Raw genomic sequence first — 19,920 nt, forward strand, 5'->3', positions numbered from 1 at the left:
ATGTTCTAAGGGTCCTCTTCAACAAAAGCCCTACAGCTGAAGCCCTATTATTACATCTCTGGTAAACGCAGCTCAAAGCCTGGGTTCAAAGGCAGTGTGGGCTCTTAATGGGAGCATAAGAACCACAGCTTGTAAACTATAGGATCTTGGATGGTGTTTTTGTGCCTAATTGGTAGTGGTCTACCCTCAATTACTTTATCTATGAATTATCCACTGTGAAAACTCTCCTTGACAGTTATTTCTGCACTAAGTTGACATCTGCAGGTAAAAGATATTAGGTGAGAAAGCTTAGACTTTTGCTTTCACTGACAGTAACTGGGTGACCTAGGTCTTTCCTTCTTTAGAAATAAACACGGGAAGCAGTAACATGAAACAGGAAAATGAGCTAGACCCAGACATTTATTGGTTCAAATCTATTCAATGCCTCTATTACAGATCGAATGTTTGTGTCCCCCCAGTGTGATGGTATTTTGGAGGTGGGATCTTTGGGATGTGATTAGGTTTAGATGCAGTCATGAGGGTGAGACCCCCATGATGGGATTAAGTGTCCTTATAAGAAGGAGAGAGACCAGAGCTCTCTGCCACGTATGGACACAGAGAAGGCAGCCACTAGAGAGCCAGAAACAGGGTCCTTCACCAGGTAACCAACCCCTTGATCGTGGACTTTCCAGCTTCCAGAACTATGAGAAATAAATGTCTGTTGTGTAAGCCCATTAATCTTTGGTATTTTATTATGGTTTCCAAGCTGACTAAACAGCCTCTTACTAGTCATTTTCTATATCTGTAAACAGATGATAATAGTATCTACCTTGTAGGTTTACTTTAATGATTTAATGATAAATTGTATGTAAAACACAGAGTACAGTGTTTAGAGCTTAGTGAATGCTCAGAAAATGGTACTATGATAATGATGATGATGAATAATGAAACTTAGCTACTTTAGGGTATAGCTACCTTTAGGACAGAAACAACTACTTGTCCATTTGTTTATCTTTTATATGGATTGGTCTCCATAGGAAACCTTGGGTACTAAACATCCAACAAAATTGATGCTATCTCTTGTCACTACGGAGATACTACTTCATGTCAAGTGTTTTCAGCATCTAGCAATTTCTAGTTCTGTGAGAGTGTTGCATAAAGATTATAGAACAGTGACTTGTCATAATTTTTCTAACTATGAGTCAATGAAACAGGGCTTCAAACTGGAGATTCCAGAGTATTTCAACTACACTAAAGACATTCTGGACCAATGGACCAATATAGAAAAGGTATAGAGCAAGGGCCAATCTGTAGTTCCCAAATGGGAGTGATTTTGCCCCTGGAGATATTTGGCATTGTCTGGAGATCATTTTGTTGCCATGACTTGTGGGGAGGTGTGTGCTAATGGTAGAGGCCAGGGATATTGTTGTTAAATACCCCAAATGCACAAGACAGTCCCCCACAGCAAAGGATTATCTGACTCAACATGTTAATAGTTCCATGGTTGAGAAAGCATGAGTTAGAAAAATGCATGATCATAGGTTACCTTTTTTAAAAAGCAAAAATGAGTAGAGTGAAAGTGACCCCAAGTACATGAGGCATAGGTATAGCATTGGGAGAACTATAAAGGGATAAAAGAATTTTAACCATCAGGCTAAATGAGAAATGACACATGCTGGAAGAAATGACATGGCTCAAATGACATGGTTCCCAACATCTAGAAATAAAAATTCCAGATTTACTGCCAAATACTCCATGTATGTCCTAATGAATGACCTGTGAATTTTCTTCAGAAAAAATATTCCATAATTCTCTTAAAGTAGAATTTAGCTTAATTACCACCTTTAAATCCATGACTGGATTGTCTTTCCTTAGGTTTGAAAGAGAACTTCCAATCCAGCCTTCTGATGGATGAGTGGAAGTAGAGAAGAAGTGAAACAGAGTTTTGAGGAACTGGGTATCTGTCCAGGAAATTTGCCAGTACACTTACAGAAGCCTGTGCTCTACAAAGGTGAGAGTGAGTCATTGTGACTCTGTGCAGGATCCTGGTGTGGTGGCTTGTCAATGTAGCTTGTCTGCAAACAGGTCAGTGATGTTTGAAATCTGATCATAATTAAAGTAGACTGGATGGTAGATTTTCTAAAACATCTAAGTAATCATGAGAAATTTATTTGGGTAAATATTTGAGGAAGTTTACAAAATACAGTGTTATTCTCAGGAATCTTAGAAATGTGTTGGAAACATGCTGTTTCTTTTGACCTAAAATAGGAATCTGGTTTTTCAAAATGCAATAGCTTTATTAAGTGGATGCCAATCAACCACCAAATATCCTCACACCAACTGCTTTTCTCTTTTTATAGGACCAGCATGGTCATCTGAAACTCAATGCAACCACAAACTCAAAGATCACACCCCAGCTCCTGCGGTATGCCTTCATTCCTCTCATGATTACTCCATCTGGTGTTCTAAGCCAGATAGCTGTGACTCTTTCCTAATCAGTTCCTGCACCTCATAAATTTGACCATCCACATGCCTCCAGAGTCTCTCTTCCAATTTCATTGCCATTGTCTTATTTCACGTGTTACCATCTTTTGAATGAATTTCCCCAAATGATTCCCTAATTTTGTCTTATATGTGCCCACATTCTCTCCAAATCCAATTCATCCTCCATAGTCAGTGTTCTTTATAGAACACATTTTTTATCCTATTATTTGGCTGCTTGACATTATCTACTAACTCCCTGTTGCCTCCCAGATAAAGTATGAACTTCTTCAGATGTGTTATAAAAGATTCTAGCTATCTTCCCTTTATTGTTCTCATTTCTTCACACTCATATGCCATGCCAAATGGTTTCCTATGAGATTTGTGACCTTTCCCATCTCCTGGCTTTTATGCACACTTTTTCCTTTGCTTGCAAAGCCTTCCCATAATACTTCACCTCCTGGACAACTATTTTTAGATATTCAAGCCTTTGCTCTAATGTCATCTCCTCAGGCAACCCCACCCTGAGTCCCAATCCAAGTGTTTTCTTTTTTAAGCTCAACAAGAAACAGGTATTTCTATTTTAACTATACTATACTATACTATACTGTACTATATTGTGTGGGTATACTTTTTGGTCATAAATCTGTCATTCTTGTAGGACTTTGTAAGCTCCCAAAAGGCAATGACTGATATATTTAGTTTGCAGGCTGGTGCTCAACTCACTGAACCATATCAGCCAGGGCTAATGACTATGATATATTGCCTCTGACCTCCAATGATTGGCATATAGTAGATGCTCCACAAAATATTTGTTGAATTAATATCCCTATTGTCATAACAAATCGTTATATCAAGTAGGAATTATTATTTTATTATAGCCATTATTTGCATTTGAGGAAAATTGTATCCTGTGATCTCGTGTGCATGTTTAAATTACCACATTGGAGTTGCATGGTCCACTTTTACATATTTTTTAAATAAAATGATTGCTTTCATGAATGCTGCTTAATCACATTGTCTTATTAAGAGGCTGATGGTCAGGACCACAAACTCATTCATATAAACTTAATAAGGAAAAAGAATCATTGAACATCTACTGGAGGATCTTACAGAAAAAAAGTAAAGCAATAACAACTTGTCTCTGCAAGGAAACAGGCTATTCAGCAGGCAGCTTCTCTCTTTTTTTTTAATGTGAAGGCACAGGAACTCTTGTTTCTTCCTCTTTCAAGTGTCTGCTCCTTTGACTTCTCTCTCCTCACACATTGTCTCAAAATTCCCTTTCATTCTGGCTGGCACATGACTCTGGTTTGCAACACAGAGGCCTCAGGCTCTAACCCTATATATTCCATCTGATAATCCACTTAGTCTCTTAAATCAAAACTTGAGGCAAACTCTGATTGGGATGGCTTGGTTTAGTCAACTCAGATGTGGTCAGATGCAGCTTCATTTCATACAAACATGGTTACTGAAGCTGTGGGCAGGACAGAAGGCAGATTCTCTTAGAAGTGAGAATGAGAGGAAGGCAATGAATGGTGAGTCTATTATACTAACAATGCTAGTCTTCATGGCAGAATCAGAAATGAGCTCACAGTAATTTAATTTCCTATTATTTTCTTTATTAATATGCCTTAGGTAATAAAATATTTACAAGGACTTCAGTTGTTCATATACTTCTTAGGTTTACATAAGGTGAAAGAATGGTTAATACAACATTCTGGATAATAGCCACCTGGGAATCTGAAGCCAGACACACAGGGGGCCTCAAACACATTGTTAAATTCTTTCTATTAAGCTGGGTAATAGATAACACTTATTTTCATATTTTAAAAGAAAATTATAGAGATACACAGCATAAACTCTGTTGCATATTTGGTGTATTTTGCAATAAAAAAGAAAATGTAGAACTGAATGGTGCCTTTTGAGGACTCTTAAAAAGTTTAGAAATACATTATTAGATGGGAGAGTAGTTGGATGAGTTTTAAAGTACTTCCCCAAAACAAAAGGTACATAGTACTACGGAAGAGTAGTACTAAACTATAATTCTCATCATGTGTTCCCAGGCCAGCAGCATCAGCACCACTGGGAACTTGTCAGAAATGTAAATCCTCTAGCTCCACCCAATATCTACTGAATCTTAAACTTGCATGGAGATAGACAAACCCCAGCAATCTGTGTTTTAACAAGTCCTCCAGATGGTTCTGATGCATGTTCAAATTTGAGAACCACTGAGCTAGAGGAAGGGAGCCTGTCTTACTGAAAACCTTGCAGACCTCACCACCTTGGTTAATTGATCATATCTGGCCACTGGCCTTGTAGGTCAGAAACTGGGTCATGCTACTGCATGGAGAACAGAGTATGGGATCTTGGGAGTGGGGGCCCTCATTACCAAGTTTATGACACAGAGTGTACAAAGTGATACTACCAATTTATTTATTTGTATGAAGGTCCAAAAGACCTAGGTATGAGTATCTCTTTCTTCCTGCTAAAAGACCTGCTCAAGAAGATGTTTAGCTGGGAGTCTGTTTGGTGGAGAACAGTAACTTTCATAATTATATTTCTTGGCACCAGTATTTGAAAGCTTAATCCATCTATTAATCCCTCCATATCCATTCATCCTTCCATTCAATAAGTGGTATTGAGCACTTGCTACCTTTCAGGAGCTATGGGGTTTAGGGTCCAGTGGCAGAGAGATCCACAAATTAAATAAACACATAGTGTGTAAGTACGACAAGTACTATGACAGAAATAGCACAGGAACCATCAGAGTACATAAGAGGGGTACCACTATAGACTTCAAGAAAGCCAGGGGAATAGTTAAGCTAGGACCTGAGGGGTGAGTCAGCCAGCGGGAGAAGGTATGGGTAATGGAAGCATTCTAGGCAATGGGAAAGTGTGTGCAAAGGTGCTGAGGCAGGAAATAACTTGTAAGCTTGGAACATAAAAACAGTCTGGTGTGAATGTAGGTACTGGCTAGGGACCATCTCATCCTAGGGACCATAATATGTGAAATCGGTTAAATGATATTTCTTCCCTAGACAAGCTTTGATGGGTACTATCAGGATTTGCCCTGTGCTCTGTGGCTGTAATATCCTCTTCCAAGACCAATTCTATGTTGATAGATATCATATATCAAGATACAGTTTAATCCTGCTCCTTTGTGAATCATCATGTCTTTTTATACTAACTTAGCATATCTCTGTTCCAATCCAGCTTATGTTGACTTTATAGTTTAGCTCTTACAAAGCAATCTACTTCCTTTATTTCTAGTTCCTCAGGGGGTTCTTCCCAATAGCGTGTTTTAATTTTCAAACTCTTTTCTATGTATTAGAAGCCAGATCTTATTACAACAGAAATCTCAGTATATGACATATTGTTATTTTATTTAATTTTTAATGATTTTATTTATTTTCGGAGATGAGGGCAGGAGGGAGAAAGAGAGGGAAACACTGACAAGTGAAAGAAACATTGATCAGTTGCTTCTCACATGCCCCTGACCAGGGACCTGGCCCACAACCCAGGCATGTATCCCAACTGGGAATTGAACTGGTGACCTTTCAGTTTGCAGAATGATGCCCATTCCACTGAGCCACACCAGTCAGGAAAGCTCATAGTTATTTAAAAATATTAATACCCAATGAGTTAGTCCCTTACTTTAAGTACTATTTACCACAAAAAAACTAGTGAAACACCCAATATCAGTCCATAAATCTTTATGAGGTTTCTATGATATATGTGGCCCCTCTGGCTTTAAAATAAATATTTGTCCACTTGTTCATTCTATCTTAACAAGAGCCTAATGATTAAGAGGGGGAAGCCATATTTTATAAATAAGGAGGCCAAGGTTTTCATAGATTGGGGAAAAAATAAACATTAAGTCACTTGTCCAAAGTCACTCAGCAAGTCAGAACTAGAGCCTAATGGACTTGCCAGCATTTCCTAGAAGTTTCATAAAATTTCAAAACAGGAATAGTTCTTAAAAATCATCTAGTTTATTTTTTCTCAAACTTCGATATGCATCTGAATCACTTGAGGACCTTGTTACACAGGCAACAGTATGGTGGTTACCAGACAGAAGGGGGTAGGGGAGATAAAGGGGATAAAATATATGGTGATAAAAGAAAACTTGACTTTGAATAGTGAACACCCAAAACACTATACAGATAATCTATCATAGAAACATGTACTTGAAATCTATATAATTTTATTAACCAATGCACCTGAATAAATTTAATACAAAATATTTTTAAATGCATATTCTGGACTAATAATCCTGGGCTGGACCTGAGATTTCATAATTCTAACAAGTTTTCAGATGATTTTGGTCCAAAAAGAGCCAAAATAAGAACCTTGGATCCTTATGTCCTACCCGAGCTCTTTCCCTATAACCCAGGGCTGTCTTGGGAATTTTTCCTTAGCCAGTTTAAGCAGCATGTATCAATTACTATGGCTTTATGCAAAATAACAACTGTGAAGTAGAAATGGACATTTTATTTTGGGCAGTTTTTAACTTTTTTATAGGAAACTTAAATATCAAAGGAATCATCCTCAGAAAGGCCAGCCCTGGCTACTCTATCTAAAACAGCTTCCTCACTCACCCACCCACTCACCCAGAGTGGTTGTTGTCTGTCCTTTTAAACAACACCACCGCTGTTGGGTACCACTCTCTGTGGTTTCAGAGATTGTAGCCCTGTGAGAGCAGGCCTTGAAAGAAGCCAGTAAGTCTCCACTGAAAAGCCAGGAATGCAGGTGGCAGGCATAACCTGACACTAACATGGAGGGTTTCTGAGTGAAATCAGGCCTGAAGAATACATTGTATCCTTTGAAGCTTGTTTTGCTTTGCTATAGCCCTGTTGATATAAACCAGATGTTTAAATTCAAAGCATAAGGAGTGAGCTCCTTGCTTCATGAAATATGTTTTTGCAACCATTTGGCATCAGCATGTCTCATAGACCCTGACCTGAGATGATCTCTGTGTTTCTTCAACTGTCATCTATAGATAATGTTAATTTTTTATGACTATAACCTTTTGGACATTGATTGATAAGCTATGCATGTGTGCTGTATTCCCCTATGCATTCCAATCCTATTAAAAGCCATTTAGAGAAGGGCTTAGGGCATTATCCACTAGAGGGAATCGCCACCCCCTTTCCTGCCAGAACAACAGATTGTGTCCAGGAAAACTTATTCTCATCCATGGCAGCCAGGGGGGCTCCACAGGATGGGGCATCCCACACATCACCTAATATTTCACAGGTACTTAATGTCTAGAATGGAAGGTCCATGAGGGCAGGCACTTCTGTCTTGTTCTTTACAGTATCCTTAGCATTTAGAAAGGGATCTGCAACATATTAGGCTCTCAATATATTTTTGAAATGAATGAGTGAATAGATGAATTCATTGTATTTATAATCAACTAGGACATCACTCCAGAGTGATACTGGGAAGTTATTTTTTTATTTAAAATAATAATTTTCTCCCTGGTAAGAAACTGTGCAATGCTTTCTAGAATAATTAGAGAGGAAGTAGTTTTAAAAGGTAAGGTTGATTCACTGTTAATAGTTTTTTTAAAGATATGATATGAATTATGTATTGGCAGAAAGTCATTAAGGGTAATGTATTTAAACAATGTGCTTCTTCATGAAACATTGACTTGTTGTCAGAGGGCACCTTTAAATATTGGAAAAGTGTTCAGATAGCTACCGTATTTTTCAGACCATAAGATGCACCTAGGTTTTAGAGGAGGAAAATAGGAAAAAAATTTTTGAAGCAAAATATGTGGTAAAATATTTAATAAAATAAATAACATAATATTTCACCAATGTAAATGTAAGCAGAACTCAAGAGCAGCATTAACAACCATTATTCCTCCCAAATTTGGGGAAGGGTGCGTCTTACAGTCCAAAAAGTACGGCACTTATCCCTTGGTGAAACATCTCAAAGAAGTAACCTTGGAGTTAAACCTCATAGAAATTGCAACATTATCTTGTTTAAAAAGAGAAGATATTTAACTGACAACTAGGACCAAAAGACAATGTTCTTTGCTCCTAATTGTCTGCCTCATTAAAAACTCCACTGGAGGGCCTTATCCTTTATAAAATGAACAAATGAGTCAGTGTCAAGAGTCTAGGAATGACCAGACATGTGTTCCTCAATATTCCTTGGCTGTTGTGTTACTGGGAGAAGTTAAAGCCATTGTGAAGTGAATACCATCCACCTTCCCTTGAGGTCTAAAACTTAAAATGTGGTAGAACCTGGAAGATAATAGATAGATGATAGATAGATAGATAGATAGATAGATAGTAGATAGATGATAGATTGAGATAAATAGATATAGGTATAGTTTTGGAAATCCACTAGTCCTTTGAGAAAATAGTAACTAAAATCTGTTCAGCACTGTTTTAAACTCTCTACACATTTTAATTCCTTTAATCCTCATTAATACTATAAAGAATGTGGTATCTATTACTATAATCCCTGTTTTATAGACACAGAACCTGGGATTCATGGAGATGAAGTGACTTGTCCAAGGCCAACCTATAAAAGTGCCTTGCTTCAGGACACATCTTAACCATTGCACTTCACCTTATAGTGTGATTTACAGAAGTAGGAATAGAAGCACAGAAAAGGTGAATGTCTCAATCATCCCTTTGGTTTCCCATAAAACAATCATGCACATTTTAAAAGGCACTGGCCCTGGCTGATGTGACTCAGTTGATTGAGCACTGGCCTGTGAACTAAAGGGTGGCAGGTTTGATTCCCAGTCAGGGCACATGCCTGGGTTTCAGGCCAGGTCCCCCAGTAGGGGGAGCACAAGAGGCAACCACACATTGACATTTCTTTCCCTTTTTCCCTCCCTTCCCCTCTCTCTAAAAATAAATAAATAAAATCTTTTAAAAAATAAATAAAAGGCGCTGAATGAAATGGTCGAATGTACAGCTCTGGAGTCATGCTACAGCGTTCAGTGCCTTCATGGCCACCTTTTACCTGGGTGATCTTGGGCAAGCTATTCATAGCTTTTGTGTTTGGGGTGTTTTGGTGGGGATTAAATGAGTTAAAACATATACCTGGCATTCAAGTACTTAATAAATGCTGGGTAATGACATCTTTTTTAATCAAAACCCTCTTCAAGCTGAATGTTATGAATGGTCTTCAGATAGAAGATAATTATTAGGATGTTAACATCCTTTCAGTTAAGGTCAAGAGTCAGAGCCCTGAGATCCTATGAAAGGCAAAACCAGAATAATGAAAGGAAGACAAATAGATACATTGCCAGGAAAATTGATGAACCCAGTCTGAGAAATACAGAATGTACATGAGCTATTTATACTGCCCTAACAAACAGGATGAAGGAAATCATTCCTTGTAAACATTGTTTCTTTCCTGCCCCTTTAGGTAGAATGTTCATTTCAGGAAACACTCAACTGACCCAGAAGGACATCCTCTACAGATTGTAGTTTTCAAAAGCAAAGTGCATTATTACCAATGAAGTTGTAGCCCCAGCAGTGGATATGGTGGCATGTTAATGTGAAAACCTGAATACCAAGCTAATTGTGTCTTAGAACCCCAGAGAGGAGTGGGGTGATCTCAAGGAGATGATGATGTGAGTAACCATAATTGCTGTAGACAGCTTCTGTCAAAGAAAGACAACAGTGAAAAGATATTCAAACCATGAGTGATGTGATAAAAAAATGAAAATAAAATTATAGACAAAGGGAACAATTGGTGATTATTACTGTGTTAACAGTGCAAAACTCTCAGGCAGGAAAGAGCTTAGCATATGAAAGAGTTTTTCGTAGGTTGGGATTTCCAGGAAGCAGACCCTGAGACAGAGCTTAGTTGTATAAGAAGTTTATTAAGGAGTTCTTTATTAAGGAGTTCTTTTGGATCAACACCTGGAAAGAAAGGAGAAAGATGTGGTATTTGGCCAAGGAAGAAATTTAGCTCCCCAAAATAGCCCTTGGCTGACCCACTGAAACCTTTAGAATTTGGATAGCCCCTCAAAGCTAGTCCCAGGTAAAGTAAGAGGCCCTGGTTATAACATGCCCATACCGATCAGTGTGGGTGGAAACTGTCCCTAGAAGGAGGCCTGACCTTAGACAAGGCAGCTTCCTTCAGTCAAGGTGATCTTTAAAGGGCACTGAGCACCCAGACAGTAAATCCTTTATCCCACAGTGGGATTTAGGAGGTGCATCACAGTATCAACCACAGAGCTGTTATTGTCTCCCAGAAAAACTAATTGCAATCAGTCCTGTGTGGGCTATACAATTCCCTTGCTGACAGCAACACTTTTCTCAGGGTATAACAAGAGGAACACTTGATGTTAATGATGCAGTTAAAAAACTAAATTATTCTTATGTGGAAGTCCTGCTGTGGACTACTTCCAGGGGTTTCTTGGAACTCTTTCAATGTGTTAGTTCTCTCGTAGCTTTAGGTTGGCAGCAAATTCCCTGTCTAGAATGAGGATGCTTTACTCAAGGATTTGGGAGCACACTTGGGAGAAATAGCAACTCTAGACTTCTTCCTACTTTCTTCAAAATAGCTAAAATGTATTAAGTTCTTAGCAAAGGCCAAGTACTGTTCTCATAAAAATAATGTTAGAATCACAATAGTGGCTACCATTTATATGGTCCTGGTTATGTGCCAAAAACTGTTCTAAGCACTTGAGATATATTAACTTATTAAAATCTCACAACAACCTAGGGGGAAAATACTATGATTTTACAGACGAACAAAGTCAAATGCTATGATCTGGCAGAGCTGGGTTCAAACCCAGGCAATCTGGCTTCTGAGCCCATACTCCTATGTACTTCATTTACTGCCTCTGGTAGTGAGAGACTCATATGGTATATCTGTTTTAGGTTTCAAAGGAAACCATATCTGTGATAGAAGTAGCAGGTACACAGCTATAGGTACTATCCATTTTTCAGGAAGATAATTATGGAATCACAGACTAAACACTTAGCCTACCTCTGCTAGCTTTGAAAACAGCTTTTGTATATTTTTTATGGCCTGGATGTTTCTGCTTCATTTATTCTCAGCCTAATACTCCCAGATAAAATCTGTATGCTTCATAGGCACTGGATGTGAAGTATTTACCTACTGTCAGCTGCCCTAATGTACAACTTACATAGATGCCCACTTAGTCTTCAGAGCTGAATGTTTTCTTTCCCTTTAACTGGGTCCTTTCTTCCCTGGATGGATGCTTAGATCATCGTCAGTGTTATTGTTTACTGTATTCAGAACTATGTAGACTCTTGTGGGAAACAGAAAAACAATCCTTTCAGGGGTCAGCAAACATTTTCTACAAAAGGAGTAGACAGTAAATTAGACTTTGCATACCAAGCAGTCTGTCACAATGACCTGTTGTAGAATGAAAACAGCCATAGGCAATATGTAAATGAATGGGAATGGCTATGTTCCAATAAAACTTTATTATTATAAAAACGGGAGGCAGGCCAGATTTGGCCCATGGGCTCTACTTTGCCAACCCCAGCTCTATACCATTACCCATGACTTTTATTAACATACTTTAAAAAAAATCACATGTTAAAGCATCCATGGTGAGGGGAAGTTCTTCACAAATTCATGATTACAAGACCACAGAATCCTCCTTCTCCTAGATGTATGATAAAATGCTTGAGGTTTTAAAGCACTTCAATGGTCTTTTATCATACAGTAGAAATGCTCTGAAATTGGCTGTTAAAAATTGGCTGTCAATGGTAGTTTAGTTTGATTCTAAAAAGCAGCTAAAAAAGATGGAGAGGGGTGGCATTTACCTTGTAATTCAACCTAAATAACTGGGGCCTGACCAATGAGAGACAGAGGTACAAGCAGATGGTTTTTGAATCCTTGTCTGTGCTAACAGTATGCTGCTATGTTTAATATACAGAATCACTGTAGTTCTTTTTTCCTAGAAGTTCCCATAAAAACTATACCTATGTGGAGACAAACCACATGGAGACAATAGCCATTTACTTTACCAGTGGAACAAGCAGATTTCCTAAAATGACTGGACATACCCATAGCAGTTTTGGTTTAGGATTATCTGTAAATAGAAGGGACCTTCACAGAACCACAGCTGGGGGTATCAACACCAACAAAGGTGATGATTCATTTATTGGTCTTTTAGATTTGTTTTCCCAGGTTCTGGCAGATGTGACACCTTCAGATGTGATGTGGAATACCTCAGACACAGGCTAGGCAAAGTCTGCATGAAGCAGTCTGTTTTCATCATGGATCCAGGGAGCATGCATATTTGCTGCAGTTTGAGCCAACTTCCATCTTGCAGGTAAGACAGAATGCAAGAGGGCCAGCATTTCGAAATGCATCCGCAATGTCACAGATAAGGCTGCTGCTTAGGGTTACTTGCTGAACTCAGACTAGGCAACATGACTTAAGATGTTTGAAAAGTCAGTAAACCTGTAAAGATATGCTAAGGAAAGGTGTGAGTGCATTTATTTATGTTAGAATGATCAAGGTTTAAGTTGTTCTGTGCCTCCCACAGACACGTAGGCACTTATTAAAGTTGTAGTTAGACAGTTTACTTCTTGTAAATTACAGACTTTCCAAGTTTCCCATCACAATTTTCTGTTCAGTGCCAACTGCAAACTGAATGCTTGTACAGAATGCTACGGCCAGTTAAGAAAGGTTAGTAAACAGGTATTTAATGGGGAGCAGGGAAATAAAAAGGAAACTGTAAAATAAAAATTCTTTCTGCCTAAAAATATAGTTCCTGATATGTAGGTATGGGATTTAGCAATCTCTTCACCTCCTTCTCCTTCTGCTTACATTCTGTGAGTGACAACTACTACATCCAGGGCATGGTCCCCAAGCAAGGGGTGTAAAGGAGGGATTCACCCATGTGTATAGCTCTGAGTGCCCAGTGGTTATGGCTAAGAAGGTATTTAATCTTTTCAATGATGACTGTTCCCTGACTTGAGAAAGTAAAGAAGTCACCCCTATTTGGAACCCTATCCCAGCATAGGGAAAACAATGAATATCTTTTACTGATTCCATCTAAGAGGGGGAATTGGTAAATATTTTTAAATTGATTTAATTTTGAATATGAAATAATTCACATAACAAAAAAATGGGTGTATAAAATATACATTGAAAGTCTTCCTCCAACCTTGTCCTTAGTCTCAATTCTCTTTCTTCCTGAAATCTATGCAAACACAGGCCAACAGGCATATGTTCTCCCATTCTCTTTTATAAGAAACCATTCCGCATGGTGTGGGAAATGTAGCCCAGCTCCCACTCAGAAAGGTCAGTGGGAAGCGAGGTCCAGCACACAGGAGCCAGGCCCACAGATAGGTTCTCCTGTGGGGAATCAGACCTGCATTGTACCTAGGCTGCTATGAGACTTGCTTTTGCTAAAACTCCCTCACCCTGAATTGAGGCACAAGTGCTTACTGCAGCTTCCTAAAATCTGAGCTAAACCTTCTAAGTATGGAGTGTAACCAGTCCAACCACTTTTCCCTTCACATTTGCAAATATCCTTCTTCTTTGATGTAACTAGCAACATTCTCTCCTTTGTTATCATAAGAAGTAACCACCTAATGCGAACCTGTGTAGAGTAAATGGGGGCCATCCTCAATGTACTGTACCCAGAAAAACAATAAAAGCCTGTCCAGGTGGAGGTCGGGGCCCTCTCTCTCACTTACAGAGCGACCATGCCGTCCCTTTTCTCTACAAGATTTCTGTAGTCCGTGTGTATTTATTCATAGCTGCCATAACACATGGATCCTGCCAGACAAGATCCATATCACTCTTTTATAAATACAAATGGAAACATCATGTGCACGCAGTTCCGTACCTTCCTTTGTTTGCCTAACAATACATCCTGGAACTGTGCTGTCCAATTTGGTAATGACTAGCCACATGTAAAGATTTAAAACTTAATTTTAGTTAAATTAAAAATTCAGTTCCAGGCTGTAGTTAATTATAGTACTTAATATAGTGCAAGTGCATTTTTGAAGTTGCGAGAGCAAATTTTAAAAGTTCTCACCACGAGCAAAACTAATTTTGTAACTATCTAGGATGACAGATTTTAAAAAGACTTATTTGGTGATTATTTCACAATACATACAAATATCAAGTCATGATGTTTTACACCTGAAACTAATTTAATGTTATATGTCAATTATACTTCAAAATGAAATTCAGTTCCTCAGCTGTGTTAGTCATGGTTAAAGTGCTCAGTAGCCATAGAAGGCTAAAGGATATTATAGTGGTTAGCACAGATCATAGAAATTCTTATTGTAACAGAAAGTTCTATTGGACAGCACCATCCAGGAACTTACTTGTTCTTTTTTACAGCTGTATAGTATTCCATTGTATAAAAATTCCACAGTCAATTTAAGCAGACAAATAGTAAACTTTTTAAAAGATTTTTTATTTATTTATTTTTAGAGAGGGAAGGGAAGGAGAAAGAGAGAGAGAGAGAGAGAGAGAGAGAGAGAGAGAGAGAGAGAGACATCAATGTGCGGTTGCTGGGGGCTGTGGCCTGCAACCCAGGCATGTGCCCTGACTGGGAATCAAACCTGTGATGCTTTGGTTCGCAGCCTGTGCTCAATCCACTGAGCTACGCCAGCCAGGGCTTATAAATAGTAAACTTTCAATCACTTGTTTAATATATCAGTTAAATATAATTAACTTATGGAGTACCTTCCCTAAGGATAGCAGAGCTTTTCTTTGTGATAAATCACATCCCCTCCCAAATAAAAAGGAGAAAAGAAAAACTGGTATTTGGGGAGTCACTTTATGATGTTAGCATTCCTTATTTTATATTGGAGAGGGAAGTGAGGAACTACAACACACAATATTTAAATTTCATTAGAAATAATTTTAATTTCCATTTTCATTTTTCCTCCTGAATTTAATTTGTGATCTGTCTTCTTAGCAGCTACAAATTCAAAAACTTAAAGCACTATGTGGGTGCTGCGGAAGCAATCAACCTGTATGTGGTTGAACAGTGGAGAAACAATACAGGCCTGGATATCTATGAAGGATATGGACAGATTGTAATGGTGCATGGACCTCATTGAAAAGATAGGGCTGGATTTGATTTAGTCAGATGAATAAAAACCAAAGTGTTCATTATATCCATATGATTGTTTGAGGACTAGAGATGGAAAGGAGTGCTTAGAAGAGCTTTCAAAAAGCTTGAGGGAAGCTAGTTTCAAAAAAGCTATGTAACAGACATAATTGTTTGAATAGCCGAATATCGCATCCTGCAACTGTGGAATCGAAATAGCCATTCACTGAGAAAAATTGCTATGTAACTGATCAAGGTAAAGGCATTAACATAGAATTTAGATGAAAAAATACTAGAGCTGCAGATTTTCCCTTATGTAATAAGGAACTTCATTAGGGCTCCCTCAAAAATGGAAAATGCTGTTTCTTGTTATGGTACTTTAAATATTAAGAGTTTGCTACAATGATGCTTTGACAAGCATACTCTAAAAAGGGTTATTTGAAGAGTTTATAGAAATAAGAAGTTCTAGAGAAAATGAATACAATTATGTAGGAAAGAGAGGGGTGAGATGGAGCAGGTAAGAGAAAGGTTGAAAGACATTTTTGAAAGTGTATTTTTTTTACAATGCTCCAATTTATAAACCATAAGAATGTAGTACCTTGTCAAAAATTAAAATACCAAAATTAAAATTAAAATTGACAAATTTACTAAATAAAAACAGCATAAGAATCATGCTAATATGAGTATAAATGTTTTCATAAATGTGGATATTTTAGTAATTAGACAATTACTAAGTGTTATAATTTTATTATCCATAATTTATTCAGCATAAAAGGAAACTTCTAGACTTCACAAGAGCAGAAAATTTGTTTTATTTTGAGTGTGGCCCATACTTAGTTCTCATATTTGTTTAATGAATGAATGGTGAATGAATGAATAAGTTTTATGTTACTTATAATGTTACTTTATTCATTTTTCTTCTTAACTAGGTGCTAATGTGTGGACATTTTAAGGGAATGAAAATTAAACCTGGCTCAATGGAAAAGCCTTCTCCTGCTTTTGTTGTTAAGGTCAGCACATACACTTCCTGGAGAATATTTAACAATCTGATATGTTTACTATCCACCCTAGTTCTTCCTTCCCTTACGTGCCTAGTTTGGGTGATAATTTCATGTTACTTTCATATCTTAACTTCATGGAAATATGTAAATGGGTTAGAAATGTTAGTTTGTTGGTCTCCATTTTTTTGTTCCAATTTTAGTATATGTGTTGATGGAGCAAGCAGCATTCCTTTTTTTTTTTTTTTTAAGCAGTTGCTTTTATACCAAGTAGTTCTAAGCATTTTATAAATACTAATTAACCCATTTAATTTCCATGCACAGAGTGGCCCTGTGTTCCTGCCACAGGCTATTCCACTATCCCTGGTAGACCTATCTTGGGTGGGCTTGAATTTTGTCCAGGCTAGGACCTGCTGGATCTAGGATTGAGTAGCAAGTTCCACAATAGTTTATTAAAAATAGATAAAATGAAGACTTCAGGTATAATATCTAAAAAATTGATAGCTTTTATTTACCTGCCATACTTTGCGACTTATATGCATTTCACAGTTAATCTATTTTACAATGTTTTAGCTTTAAAAATCTCTAATGTTATTTGCTAATCATAACTATTTTGACAGTAGTATGATTATTTAACTTTTTCTCAGGTAAATTGTCCAAAAGTAGATGGGTTTAAAATGAATGTTTCCCTCCTAATATAATTCCTGTATTGATAGTTTTGTGTACTCTCAGTTGATCTTCACATTTTAATATTTTAATAATTCCACATGGTTACTTTGCTTTAATAAATTCATTTTCAGCTAATGGCATAATTTACCTATTTAGCTACATTTTGACAATTTTAAAAACTGAGTACTTTCTACAAGTACTTCTTCAAAGACTTCTTTAAAAGACACAACTTCCAATAGGGACAAAAGAATAGATGACTTTTGTTACTGCTATTACTTCTGAAAACAACATTTATATTTTTAAATACTATTTTAACATTGGAATGTGAAATAAAGAGCTGAGAAATATTTCTTTAAGTCACTGGGTTCCTAAACTTTTTGGATCACATATCTCTTTGGAATTTGAAGGCCACTGAAATTATGCAATGATGCATATTTGTAACATCCAATTCAATAGCCACCTCATCTGTCAAGTTCTTGAGATGTGGCTAGCGTGGCTAAGGAAATTTTATTTTATTTCATTTTAATTAATTTAAATTTAAACAGCTACATGTGGCTAGTGGTTATTTTTTTTCATTTATTTTATTTTATTGTTCTATAAGCACACTTCTCTATCTTTCCCCCCTACCACTCCATCCCAAGCCAGCCATCTTCACCTCCCTCCCATGATTTCACCCACCTCTTGCTTTTGTCTATGTATCCTTTATAGTTGTTCCTGAAAACCCTTAACCCTTTCCTCCCCCCATTATCCCCTCCCACTAGTAACCTCCAACTAGTTACTGTTCCTTTGTTCTTAATTTCAATATTTCTGGTTATATTTTGCTTGCTTGTTTGTTTTGTTGATTAGGTTCCACTTACAGGTGAGATCATATGGTATTTGTCTTTCATTGCCTGGATTATTGGACTTAGCATAGTGCTCTCCAGTTCCATCCATGCTGTCACAAATGGTAGGAGCTCCTTCATTCTTTCTACTCTGTTGTATTCCATTGTGTAAATGTACCATAATTTTTTGATACACTCATTCACTGATGGGCACTTAGGTTGCTTCTAGCACTTGACTATTGTAAATTGTGCTGCTATGAACCATTGGGGTGCATATGTTCTTATGGATGGGTGTTTCAGAGTTCTTAGGATATAATCCCAGCAGTGGAATTCCTGGGTCAAAAGGCAGTTCCATTATTAGTTTTCTGAGGAAATTCCATACAGTCTTCCATAGTGGATGCACCAGTTTGCATTTCCACCAACAGTACATTAGGGTTTCCTTCACTCCACATCCTCTTCAACACTTGTTTGATGCTTTGTTTACGATGGCTATTCTGACCAGTGTGAAGTGGCATCTCATTGTGGTTTTAATTTGCATGCCTGTTGGCCAGCAATACAGAGCATCTTTTCATATGTTTCTGGGCCCATGTATATCCTCCTTTGAAAAGTGTCTGTTCAAGTCCTTTGCCCATTTTTTTAAACTGGGTTTTGGTCTTTCTAGAGTGGAATCATGTGAATTCTGTATATATTTTGGAGATCAAACACTTATCTGAAGATCATTGGCAAATGTGTTTTCCCATACTGTTGGTTCTTTTCTCATTTTAATACTTTTTTCTTTAGCCATGCAGAAGCTTTTTATTTTAATGAGATCCCATAATTTATTCTTTCCACTATCACCCCTTGCTCTAGGGGACATATCAATAAAAATATTGCTGTGTGGAGTATCTGAGATTTTCCTGCCTATGTTCTCCTGTAGGACTGTTATGGTGTCACAACTTATATTAAGTATTTTATCCCCCTTGAATTTACTTTTGTATATGGTGTATGTTGGTGATTGGGTTTTATTTTTTGCATGTAGCTTTCCAGGTCTCCCAACACTATTTGTTGAAGAGTCTATTTTTACTCCATTTTATGCTTCAGCCCCCTTTGTCAAATATTCATTGACCATAGAAACTTGGTTTTATTTCCAGGTTCCCTATTCTGTTCCCTTAGTCTATATGCCTGTTCTTATGTCAGCACTAGGCTGTTTTGATTACAGGGGCCTTGTAATACAGTTTGATATCAGGTATTGTTATCCCTCCTACCTTGTTCTTTCTCAAAATAGCTGCAGCTATTCGGGGTCATTTATGGTTCCATATACATTTTTGAAATGTTTGTTCTATATCTGGGAAATATGTGATTGGTACTTTAATAGGTATTGCGTGAGTTTGAGTGACAAAGTGGGGGTGTGAGTCCATAGTGACTGTAAAGCTGTGGGATGCTGGAATACACATTTTGTATTAAAGCAAGATCAAAGCAGATAGGTGTAACTACCACTCAAAATTTTTTTCAGCAAAACTTTTTCATCTCCATATCTCCATGTAGTGTGTTGCCCTTTATTTCCTCAATAACAGTTGCCATGCCCCAAGCCATGCAGGTTTTCTGATAGCACTATAAGCCCCAAACAATAAATGCCCCCTCTAAGTCCTGAATAACAAAACAAATAGATTTCTCATGACAAACATGAATCCCTCATGCTGTTAATAATGATTGTGTTGCGAGGCTATTTCCAAGACTATAGACAAAGTAAAGAAACAAGAACAGCTTAGAAAACTCTGTTTTTTGTGGACTTTGGTGCAATGCTTTTTATTAAAAACTATTAACTCATCTAAAAATTCCTTGACAATCATAATTGGATAATTCTCCCCCAGTCACTAAACTCAAATTATACATTTAAAACTCAATCTTTTTAACCTTGTGTACATCTGTCCCTCTACACATGTTCTGAAAGCCT

General features: G+C 37.4%; 1 pseudogene; it reads left to right on the forward strand.

The window, feature by feature from the left end:
• Positions 1 to 1,049: 1,049 nt before the first annotated feature.
• Positions 1,050 to 19,920, forward strand: part of LOC114503882 — a 131,526-nt pseudogene continuing 112,655 nt past the window's right edge.

This window comes from Phyllostomus discolor, chromosome 3 (genome assembly GCF_004126475.2).
Source record: "Phyllostomus discolor isolate MPI-MPIP mPhyDis1 chromosome 3, mPhyDis1.pri.v3, whole genome shotgun sequence".
Classification (NCBI taxonomy): Eukaryota; Metazoa; Chordata; class Mammalia; order Chiroptera; family Phyllostomidae; genus Phyllostomus; species Phyllostomus discolor.